Genomic DNA, 10,167 nt, shown 5'->3' on the forward strand with positions numbered 1-10,167 from the left:
GGTAATAGACTGTTTATCTGAACACTCTGATGTAGAACTATGTTAATAGACTGTTTATCTGAACACTCTGATGTAGAACTATGTTAATAGACTGTTTATCTGAACACTCTGATGTAGAACTATGTTAATAGACTGTTTATCTGAACACTCTGACGTAGAACTATGTTGGTAGACTGTTTATCTGAACACTCTGATGTAGAACTATGTTGATAGACTGTTTATCTAAACAGTCTGACACATAACTATGTTAATAGACTGTATGTTTCTCTATATACTAAACACTAATCAGGTAAATCTATATAATGAACACTAATCATATATGAATCTATATAATTAGTCTTTCAAACCTCAGAGTGGTTTGATGAATAATTCTATTAATACATCATATTCTATTTGTTTATCTAACCATCGCCTGAATTCAACACGGTATCCTAAGGCCCATATTGTTTAGTGACAAACTAATACATCACTTCCTGTTACTAATATATCACTTCCTGTCTCTGTGTAGGTCTAACGGTGGCCTCGGCCCTGGTGGATGTGTCTCAGCAGATGTCTCTTGTTTACAAGGAGAAGTCATGTGGTCTGAGGAACAGGAAGCAACACCCCTCTGCACAGCCCTCCACCTGTATCTGACCCCTACCCCCTGCCACGGTCCTGGACCCCACCCTATCCCCTCCCCCTGCCCCAGAGACTACACCCCCGGACTGGAGGGAGGGATGGAGAGAGAGAGAGGCAGGGGTTTCCTGGGGGGAGCTGTATACCTGCTAAGAGGAGGAGGGGAGAGGGAGAGGGATGTCTGATGGACAGTCACACCTGCTGCACCTGGGGAACCACACCTGGCTGACAGACATGTTGAACTTAGGGGAAAGAAAAAAGACTTGTATTAGTCCTCTACCACCTGGGCAGAGTAAAGGAGAAGCTTGATCGCTGTCCATTGTCTGATCAACTACCAGTCATTCTACTTGGTATTCTGTCTGTCTGTCTGTCTGTCTGATCAACTACCAGTCATTCTACTTGGTATTCTGTCTGTCTGTCTGTCTGTCTGTCTGTCTGTCTGTCTGATCAACTACCAGTCATTCTACTTGGTATTCTGTCTGTCTGTCTGTCTGTCTGTCTGTCTGTCTGATCAACTACCAGTCATCCTACTTGGTATTCTGTCTGTCTATCTGTCTGTCTGTCTGATCAACTACCAGTCATCCTACTTGGTATTCTGTCTGTCTGTCTGTCTGTCTGTCTGTCTGATCAACTACCAGTCATCCTACTTGGTATTCTGTCTGTCTGTCTGTCTGTCTGTCTGATCAACTACCAATCATTCTACTTGTTATTCTGTCTGTCTGTCTGTCTGTCTGTCTGTCTGATCAACTACCAGTCATCCTACTTGGTATTCTGTCTGTCTATCTGTCTGTCTGTCTGATCAACTACCAGTCATTCTACTTGGTATTCTATCTGTCTGATCAACTACCAGTCATTCTACTTGTTATTCTGTCTGTCTGTCTGTCTGTCTGTCTGATCAACTACCAGTCATCCTACTTGGTATTCTGTCTGTCTGTCTGATCAACTATCAGTCATCCGACTTGGTATGCTGCCTGTCTGTCTGTCTGATCAACTATCAGTCATCCTACTTGGTATGCTGCCTGTCTGTCTGTCTGATCAACTATCAGTCATCCTACTTGGTATGCTGTCTGTCTGCTAAACTACCAGTCATCCTACTTGGTATGCTTTCTACTACCAGATAGCTGTCACATTTAGTTTGTTTCTACACCTCACCAGTTATATCAGTTAGTCCCCAGCCTGAGTGCCAGTCTGTTTGTCTGTCTTGACAATGACAGCAATGGAGTTGGCAAGAGCACAAACAGATGTGGCACTCTGGCTCTGTATAACAGCCTGTTGTTTACTTTACTGTAGCAGTAAGCTAGGTGTTGATAGTAACTGGCTGACTCATTCAGGGCTAATGTAACGTTAGCGGTCTAGTAGGGCTAACGTTAGCAGTCTAGTAAGGCTAATGCTAGCAGTCTAGCAGGGCTAACGTTAGCAGTCTAGTAGGGCTAACGCTAGCAGTCTAGCAGGACTAACGCTAGCAGTCTAGCAGGGCTAACGTTAGCAGTCTAGCAGGGTTAACGTTAGCAGTCTAGTAGGGCTAACGTTAGCAGTCTAGCAGGGCTAACGTTAGCAGTCTAGCAGGGCTAACGTTAGCAGTCTAGCAGGGCTAACGTTAGCAGTCTAGCAGGGCTAACGTTAGCAGTCTAGCAGGGCTAACGTTAGCAGTCTAGCAGGGCTAACGTTAGCCGTTTAGCAGGGTTAACGTTAGCAGTCTAGTAGGGCTAACGTTAACAGTCGAGTAGGGCTAACGTTAGCAGTCTAGCAGGGCTATAGTTAACAGTCTAGTAGGGCTAAAGTTAGCAGTCTAGCAGGGCTACCATTTTTTTCACCTTTATTTAACCAGGTAGGCCAGTTGAGAACAAGTTCTCATTTACAACTGCGACCTGGTCAAAATAAAGCAAAGCAGCCCGACACAAACAACAACACAGAGTTACACATGGAATAAACAAACATACAGTCAATAACACAATAAAACAATCTATATACAGTGTGTGCAAATGAGGTAAGATTAGTGAGGTAAGGCAATAAATAGGCCGTAGTGGCGAAGTAATTACAATATAGCAGTTAAACACTGGAGTGATTGATGTGCAGAAGATGAGTGTGCAAGTAAAGATACTGGGGTGCAAAGGAGCAAAAATATATAACAGTATGGGGATGAGGTAGTTGGATGGGCTATGTACAGATGGGCTATGTACAGGTGCAATGATCTGTGAGCTGATCTGACAGCTGATGCTTAAAGTGAGGGAGATATGAGTCTCCAACTTCATTGATTTTTGCAATTTTTTCCAGTCCTTGGCAGCAGAGAACTGGAAGGAAAGGCGGTCAAAGGAGGAATAGGCTTTGGGGGTGACCAGTGAAATATACCTGCTGGATCGTGTACCATGGGGGGTGCTGCTATGGTGACCAGTGAGCTGATATAAAGCGGGGCTTTACCTAGCAAAGACTTATAGATGACCTGGAGCCAGTGGGTTTGGTGACGAATATGAAGCGAGGGCCAGGCAACGAGAGCATACAGGTCACAGTGATGGCTAGTATATGGGGCTTTGGTGACAAAACGGATGGCACTGTGATAGACTGCATCCAGTTTGCTGAGTAGAGTGTTGGAGGCTATTTTGTAAATGACATTGCCGAAGTCAAGGATCAGTAGTATAGTCAGTTTTACGAGGGTATGTTTGGCAGTGTGAGTGAAGGATGCTTTGTTGCGAAATAGGAAGCCGATTCTAGATTTAATGTTGGATATGAGATGCTTAAAGTGAGTCTGGAAGGAGAGTTTAAAGTCTAACCAAGTCAGAGCTGTCCAGAGTAGTGATGCTGGATGGGCAAGCAGGTGTGGGCAGCGATCGGTTGAAGAGCATGCATTTAGTTTTACTTGCATTTAAGAGCAGCTGTAGGCCATGGAAGGAGAGTTGTATGGCATTGAAGCTCGTCTGGAGGTTAGTTAAAACAGTGTCCAACGACGGGCCAGAAGTATACAGAATGGTGTCATCTGCGTAGAGGTGGATCAGAGACTCACCAGCAACAAGAGCGACATCATTGATGTATACAGAGAAGAGAGTCGGCCCAAGAATTGAACTCTGTGGCACCCCCATAGAGACTGCCAGAGGTCCAGACAACAGGCCCTCCGATTTGACACACTGAACTCTATCAGAGAAGTAGTTGGTGAACCAGGCAAGGCAATCATTTGAGAAACCAAGGCTGTTGAGTCTGCCAATAAGGATGTTGTGATTGACAGAGTCGAATAATAGTCGAAGAATACGGTGATTGAGAGTCGAAAGCCTTGGCCAGGTCGATGAAGACGGCTGCACAGTACTGTCTTTTATCGATGGCAGTTATGATATCGTTTAGGACCTTGAGCGTGGCTGAGGTGCACCCATGACCAGCTTGGAAACCAGATTGCATAGTGGAGAAGGTACGGTGGGATTCGAAATGGTCGGTGATCTAGTCGGGACAGCTAGCAACTTTGTAAGTTGATTTGTAACAATAAATTCATAGTATTTGCTTGTAAGTTGGCTGAAAATTCTATTCAAACCAGTAGTCATGACAATCTCGTTTAATTGTATACATTTGAAGTTATATTTTGTTGGAGTTTACGTTATAGGGAATAGTCTGGCTTGATGGGTCCTCTATATTGCATCACACCCGGAAAAACATTTTCTGACATGATTTGGGCATTGTTGTGAATTCTGATGGGTGTTCTGTCTAACTCCTGTAATTGAAAAGGGAGGGATATTTGCATTGGGACATTTGATGAGTAAACTAGTGTAAATCATTACATGTTACATTACATGTGGTTATGTTTATGCTAACTACCCTTTAAATAGTTAGCATAGTGGTGGTTAGAGTGTTGGGCCAGTAACCGAAAGGCTCCTAGATCAAATCCCCGAGCTGACAAGATAAAACATCTGTCGTTCTGCCCCTGAACAAGGCAGTTAACCCACTCCCACTGTTCCCCGGTAGGCCGTCATTGTAAATAAGAATTTGTTCTTAACTGACTTGCCTAGTTAAATAAAGGTTAAATATATATATTTTTTAAACACTTAAATGCAGCAACACATCCAGACAGAGCTGTTGGAGAGAACAGGCATCATGGACTATGTGTCTTACTAGTTTAGAACAGGACCTTATGGCTGTGCTTTATTCAATCCCAGATCTGTTTATGTTGTCTTGCCAGCTCACTATGGTCATTGACATGCCAAACAGATCTGGTTACGTTGTCTTGCCAGCTCACTATGGTCATTGACATGCCAAACAGATCTGGTTATGTTGTCTTGCCAGCTCACTATGGTCATTGACATGCCAAACAGATCTGGGACCAGGCTCGTCCATGTTTTCTTCCCCTCTTGTGTTTCCTCTGTTGATGTCCTGACTCACTGACACCCCTGAATACTCCAGCCTCCTCTGTTAGGCTGGAAAACCCCTGTCAGATTGTATAGTTTTAACCGGAGCTACCAACCACATCCTTGTAGGTTAAAGCCACTGGGCTGTGCTGGTTCAGTCCTGTACAGGCGCTGTTTTCCCCTCTGTTAATATCCAAAACACACCTTAATAACCCCAGCTCTCTGCCTCCCCTCTTAGCCTGTAAGTCCTCATGGAGCCAGTCAGGCGGTGTAGTTGATAGTTGTCTCCATGTCTCTCTCTTAACAGAGATATCACGTCTCTCTCTCCTAACAGAGATATCACGTCTCTCTCTCCTAACAGAGATATCACGTCTCTCTCTCCTAACAGAGATATCACGTCTCTCTCTCCTAACAGAGATATCACGTCTCTCTCTCCTAACAGAGATATCATGTCTCTCTCTCCTAACAGAGATATCACGTCTCTCTCTCCTAACAGAGATATCATGTCTCTCTCTCCTAACAGAGATATCATGTCTCTCTCTCCTAACAGAGATATCACGTCTCTCTCTCCTAACAGAGATCATGTCTCTCTCTCCTAACAGAGATATCATGTCTCCTCCAGCCTCCTCTCCTCTGAGAGCCTGTAGCCGCCTCTTCTGTGAGAGGCTGTAGCCTCCTCTTCTGTGAGAGGCTGTAGCCTCCTCTTCTGTGAGAGGCTGTAGCCTCCTCTCCTGTGAGAGCCTGTAGCCTCCTCTCCTGTGAGAGCCTGTAGCCTCCTCTTCTGTGAGAGGCTGTAGCCTCCTCTCCTGTGAGAGCCTGTAGCCTCCTCTTCTGTGAGAGGCTGTAGCCTCCTCTTCTGTGAGAGGCTGTAGCCTCCTCTTCTGTGAGAGGCTGTAGCCTCCTCTTCTGTGAGAGGCTGTAGCCTCCTCTTCTGTGAGAGGCTGTAGCCTCCTCTTCTGTGAGAGGCTGTAGCCTCCTCTCCTGTGAGAGCCTGTAGCCTCCTGTACACTCCTGTGGCACCTGTACACTGTCCTCTACCTGGGGTGGCCCCTGTACACTGTCCTCTCCCTGGGGTGGCCCCTGTACACTGTCCTCTACCTGGGGTGGCACCTGTACACTGTCCTCTCCCTGGGGTGGCACCTATACACTGTCCTCTACTCTCCTCATTACATCATGATGCCCCTTGCCTGGTGACACCTTTTAAAATATGTCCAACAGGTGACCAAACCCCTGCTGGCCCTCCTATTCTGTCAGCTCATGCTATCACACAACAACCCCCTAGGAACTGGTCTCCGTTAACAGAGATACACAACAACCCCCTAGGAACTGGTCTCCGTTAACAGAGATACACAACAACCCCCTAGGAACTGGTCTCTGTTAACAGAGATACACAACAACCCCCTAGGAACTGGTCTCCGTTAACAGAGATACACAACAACCCCCTAGGAACTTGTCTCCGTTAACAGAGATACACAACAACGCCCTAGGAACTGGTCTCAGTTAACAGAGATACACAACAACCCCCTAGGAACTGGTCTCCGTTAACAGAGATACACAACAACCCCTAGGAACTGGTCTCCGTTAACAGAGATACACAACAACCCCCTAGGAACTGGTCTCAGTTAACAGAGATACACAACAACCCCCTAGGACCTGGTCTCAGTTAACAGAGATACACAACAACCCCCTAGGAACTGGTCTCCGTTAACAGAGATACACAACAACCCCCTAGGAACTGGTCTCCGTTAACAGAGATACACAACAACCCCCTAGGAACTGGTCTCCGTTAACAGAGATACACAACAACCCCCTAGGAACTGGTCTCCGTTAACAGAGATACACAACAACCCCCTAGGAACTGGTCTCCGTTAACAGAGATACACAACAACCCCCTAGGAACTGGTCTCAGTTAACAGAGATACACAACAACCCCCTAGGAACTGGTCTCCGTTAACAGAGATACACAACAACCCCCTAGGAACTGGTCTCAGTTAACAGAGATACACAACAACCCCCTAGGAACTGGTCTCCGTTAACAGAGATACACAACAACCCCCTAGGAACTGGTCTCCGTTAACAGAGATACACAACAACCCCCTAGGAACTGGTCTCCGTTAACAGAGATACACAACAACGCCCTAGGAACTGGTCTCCGTTAACAGAGATACACAACAACCCCCTAGGAACTGGTCTCCGTTAACAGAGATACACAACAACCCCCTAAGATCTGGTCTCCGTTAACAGAGATACACAACAACCCCCTAGGAACTGGTCTCAGTTAACAGAGATACACAACAACCCCTAGGAACTGGTCTCCGTTAACAGAGATACACAACAACCCCCTAGGAACTGGTCTCCGTTAACAGAGATACACAACAACCCCCTAAGATCTGGTCTCCGTTAACAGAGATACACAACAACCCCCTAGGAACTGGTCTCCGTTAACAGAGATACACAACAACCCCCTAGGAACTGGTCTCCGTTAACAGAGATACACAACAACCCCCTAGGAACTGGTCTCCGTTAACAGAGATACACAACAACCCCCTAGGAACTGGTCTCCGTTAACAGAGATACACAACAACCCCCTAGGAACATACATACCCTGGTATCCAACAAAGCCTCCAATTCCTCAGAGTTTTCAGTTTTATCTCTCCCTTTCTCCTCTCTCTCTCTTCTCTCTCTTCCTCTCTTTGTAAATTGGCATTGTAGATACTTGAGAAAATAGTTTGTTAATATGTATAATTTAGCAGCGATGCTGTTTGTTTTTTTAAATAATGACAAAGTATTGTGAATGATATATTTGTTGATTGGTTTTGAAAATCAAACTCCCGAGGCTCTTAAAGAACAGTAATGTACAAGGCAGCACATGATGTTCAGCAGAACAAAAAGCTCCACTAGAAAAGTGATTAAACTATGTTGAAACTGAGGATTACTAGCTAAGTGATGATATTGTAATTACAAATGTAAATAAAATAATGACATGAATGTTTTATAATTAAATGGTAAAATTCACCCATTGTTGTCTACCTTTTACTGTTGCGTTAGAAACTAAAGCTGTGTTTTTAAGTGAGAAAACATAAGGAAATTCACATGAGCACCACAGAGCCTATTCCACCCATGCTTTACCAAGGCTTTCCATCACACAGCTTCGACCTACTACAGTAGCTCTGTTGATATTGTACACCAAACTATGTGTAGGCAGGTTGCTTAGGATTCAAACCTCAAACATCCTAATTCACAGTCTTAGAGGAGGCGCTTCCACACAATAATGTGATTTGTACCACATACAAGATGAAGTATTGGATTCTCCACACACCACAGTAAGACATTATCCCATTACACAGCTTTTTTATTATTAAATAAACGCAAGCTTTGCAAGGCTTGACGGAGCTGTTTTGTCTCGTATAAATGTAGTGCAGGCCTGCATTTTTATTTCCTTAAACCTGTATTTTAGCAAAACATCAGAATAACATGCTTTGTCGATCAGTAGGTAAACAGCAGATGTGTTGGACAGCTCAGATACAGCCTGTCTGCATTCCTGGTTTATGTAACCGTTAGTTTACCTGTGGAATATTGCCATAAACTCAGGGCCACTTGTGTTTCAAACGTGGTCCTGTTTAATCATGCTGGTCAATAGACAGTTCCTCTGTCAAAATAATATGTAGCTTAAAGATGTGTGTTTGTACTCGTATTTCTTTGCGCAATAATGATGGTGACGCAACAATAATACACATTTACAACAGGTCTATATCAACAAATACATACAGCCAAATAATCTACAGTGCATTCAGGAAGTATTCAGATCCATTGACTTTTAGCACATTTTTTTTGTTAGGTTACAACCTAATTCTAAAATGGATTAAATATTAGATTTTAAAAAACATCTACACAACACCACATAATAACAAAGCGAAAACAGGTTTTAGAATTTTTTGTAAATGTATTTAAAAAAATAAACATACCTTATTTACATAAGTATTCAGACTCTTTGCTATGAGATTCTAAATTGAGTTCAGGTGCATCCTGTTTCCATTGATGATCCTTGAGATGTTTCTACAACTTGATTGGAGTCCACGTGTGGTAAATTCAATTGATTGGACATGATTTGGAAAGGCACACACCTGTCTATATAAGGTCCCACAGTTGACAGTGAATGTCAGAGCAAAAACCAAGTAATGAGGTTAAAGGAATGGTCCGTAGAGCTCAGAGACAGGATTGTGTTGAGGCACAGATCTGGGGAAGGGTACCAAATAGTTTTTGCAGCATTGAAGGTCCCCAGGAAGGCCTCCATCATTCTTAAATGGAAGAAGGTTGGAACCACCAAGACTCTTCCTAGAGCTGGCCATCCGGCCAAACTGAGCAATCGGGGGAGAAGGGGCTTGGACAGGGAGGTGACCAAAAACCCGATAGTCACTCTGACAGAGCACTAGAGTTCCCCTGTGGAGATGGGAGAACCTTCCAGAAGGACAACCATTTCTGCAGCACTCCACCAATCAGGCCTTTATGGCCGAGTGGCCAGATGGAAGCAACTCCTCAGTAAAAGGCACATGACAGCCCACTTGGAGTTTGCCAAGAGGCACCTAAAGGACTCGCAGACCATGACAAAAAAGATTCTCTGGTTTGATGAAACCAAGATTGAACTCTTTGGCCTGAACCTGGTTACATCCCTACAGGGAAGCATGGTGGTGGCAGCATTATGCTGTGGGGATGTTTTTCAGCAGCAGGGACTGGGAGACTAGTCAGGATCGAGAGAAAGAAGAAAGATAAACGGAGCAAAGTACAGAGAGATCCTTGATGAAAACCTGCTCCAGAGCGCCCAGGACCTCAGATGGGGGCGAAGGTTCCCCTTCCAACAAGAAAACGACCCTAAGCACACAGCCAAGACAACGCAGGAGTGGCTTCGGGACAAGTCTCTGAATGTTTCATTCAGTTTCATTTCAAAATAGCGTTTTCGTGTCTCAATTGCTTTTAATTAGGATTTTAATTTTATTTAATTATATTGTATAATTATGTTGTATTATGATGCCAGTCAACTAGGCAGAGTTGCAAAGAAAAAGACATCTCAGACTGGCCAATAAAAATAAGAAATTAAGATGGGCAAAAGTACACAGACACCGGACAGAGGAACTCTGCCTCGAAGGCCAGCATCCCGGAGTTGCCTCTTCACTGTTGACGTTGAGACTGGTGTTTTGTGGGTACTATTTAATGAAGCTGCCATTTGAGGACT

General features: G+C 44.4%; 1 pseudogene; it reads left to right on the forward strand.

Moving 5' to 3' along the window:
* Window positions 1–6,496, forward strand: part of LOC135508556 (attractin-like) — a 194,836-nt pseudogene extending 188,340 nt beyond the window's left edge.
* The last annotated feature ends 3,671 nt before the right edge of the window (window positions 6,497–10,167 follow it).

Source organism: Oncorhynchus masou, chromosome 21 (assembly GCF_036934945.1).
Source record: "Oncorhynchus masou masou isolate Uvic2021 chromosome 21, UVic_Omas_1.1, whole genome shotgun sequence".
Lineage (NCBI taxonomy): Eukaryota > Metazoa > Chordata > Actinopteri > Salmoniformes > Salmonidae > Oncorhynchus > Oncorhynchus masou.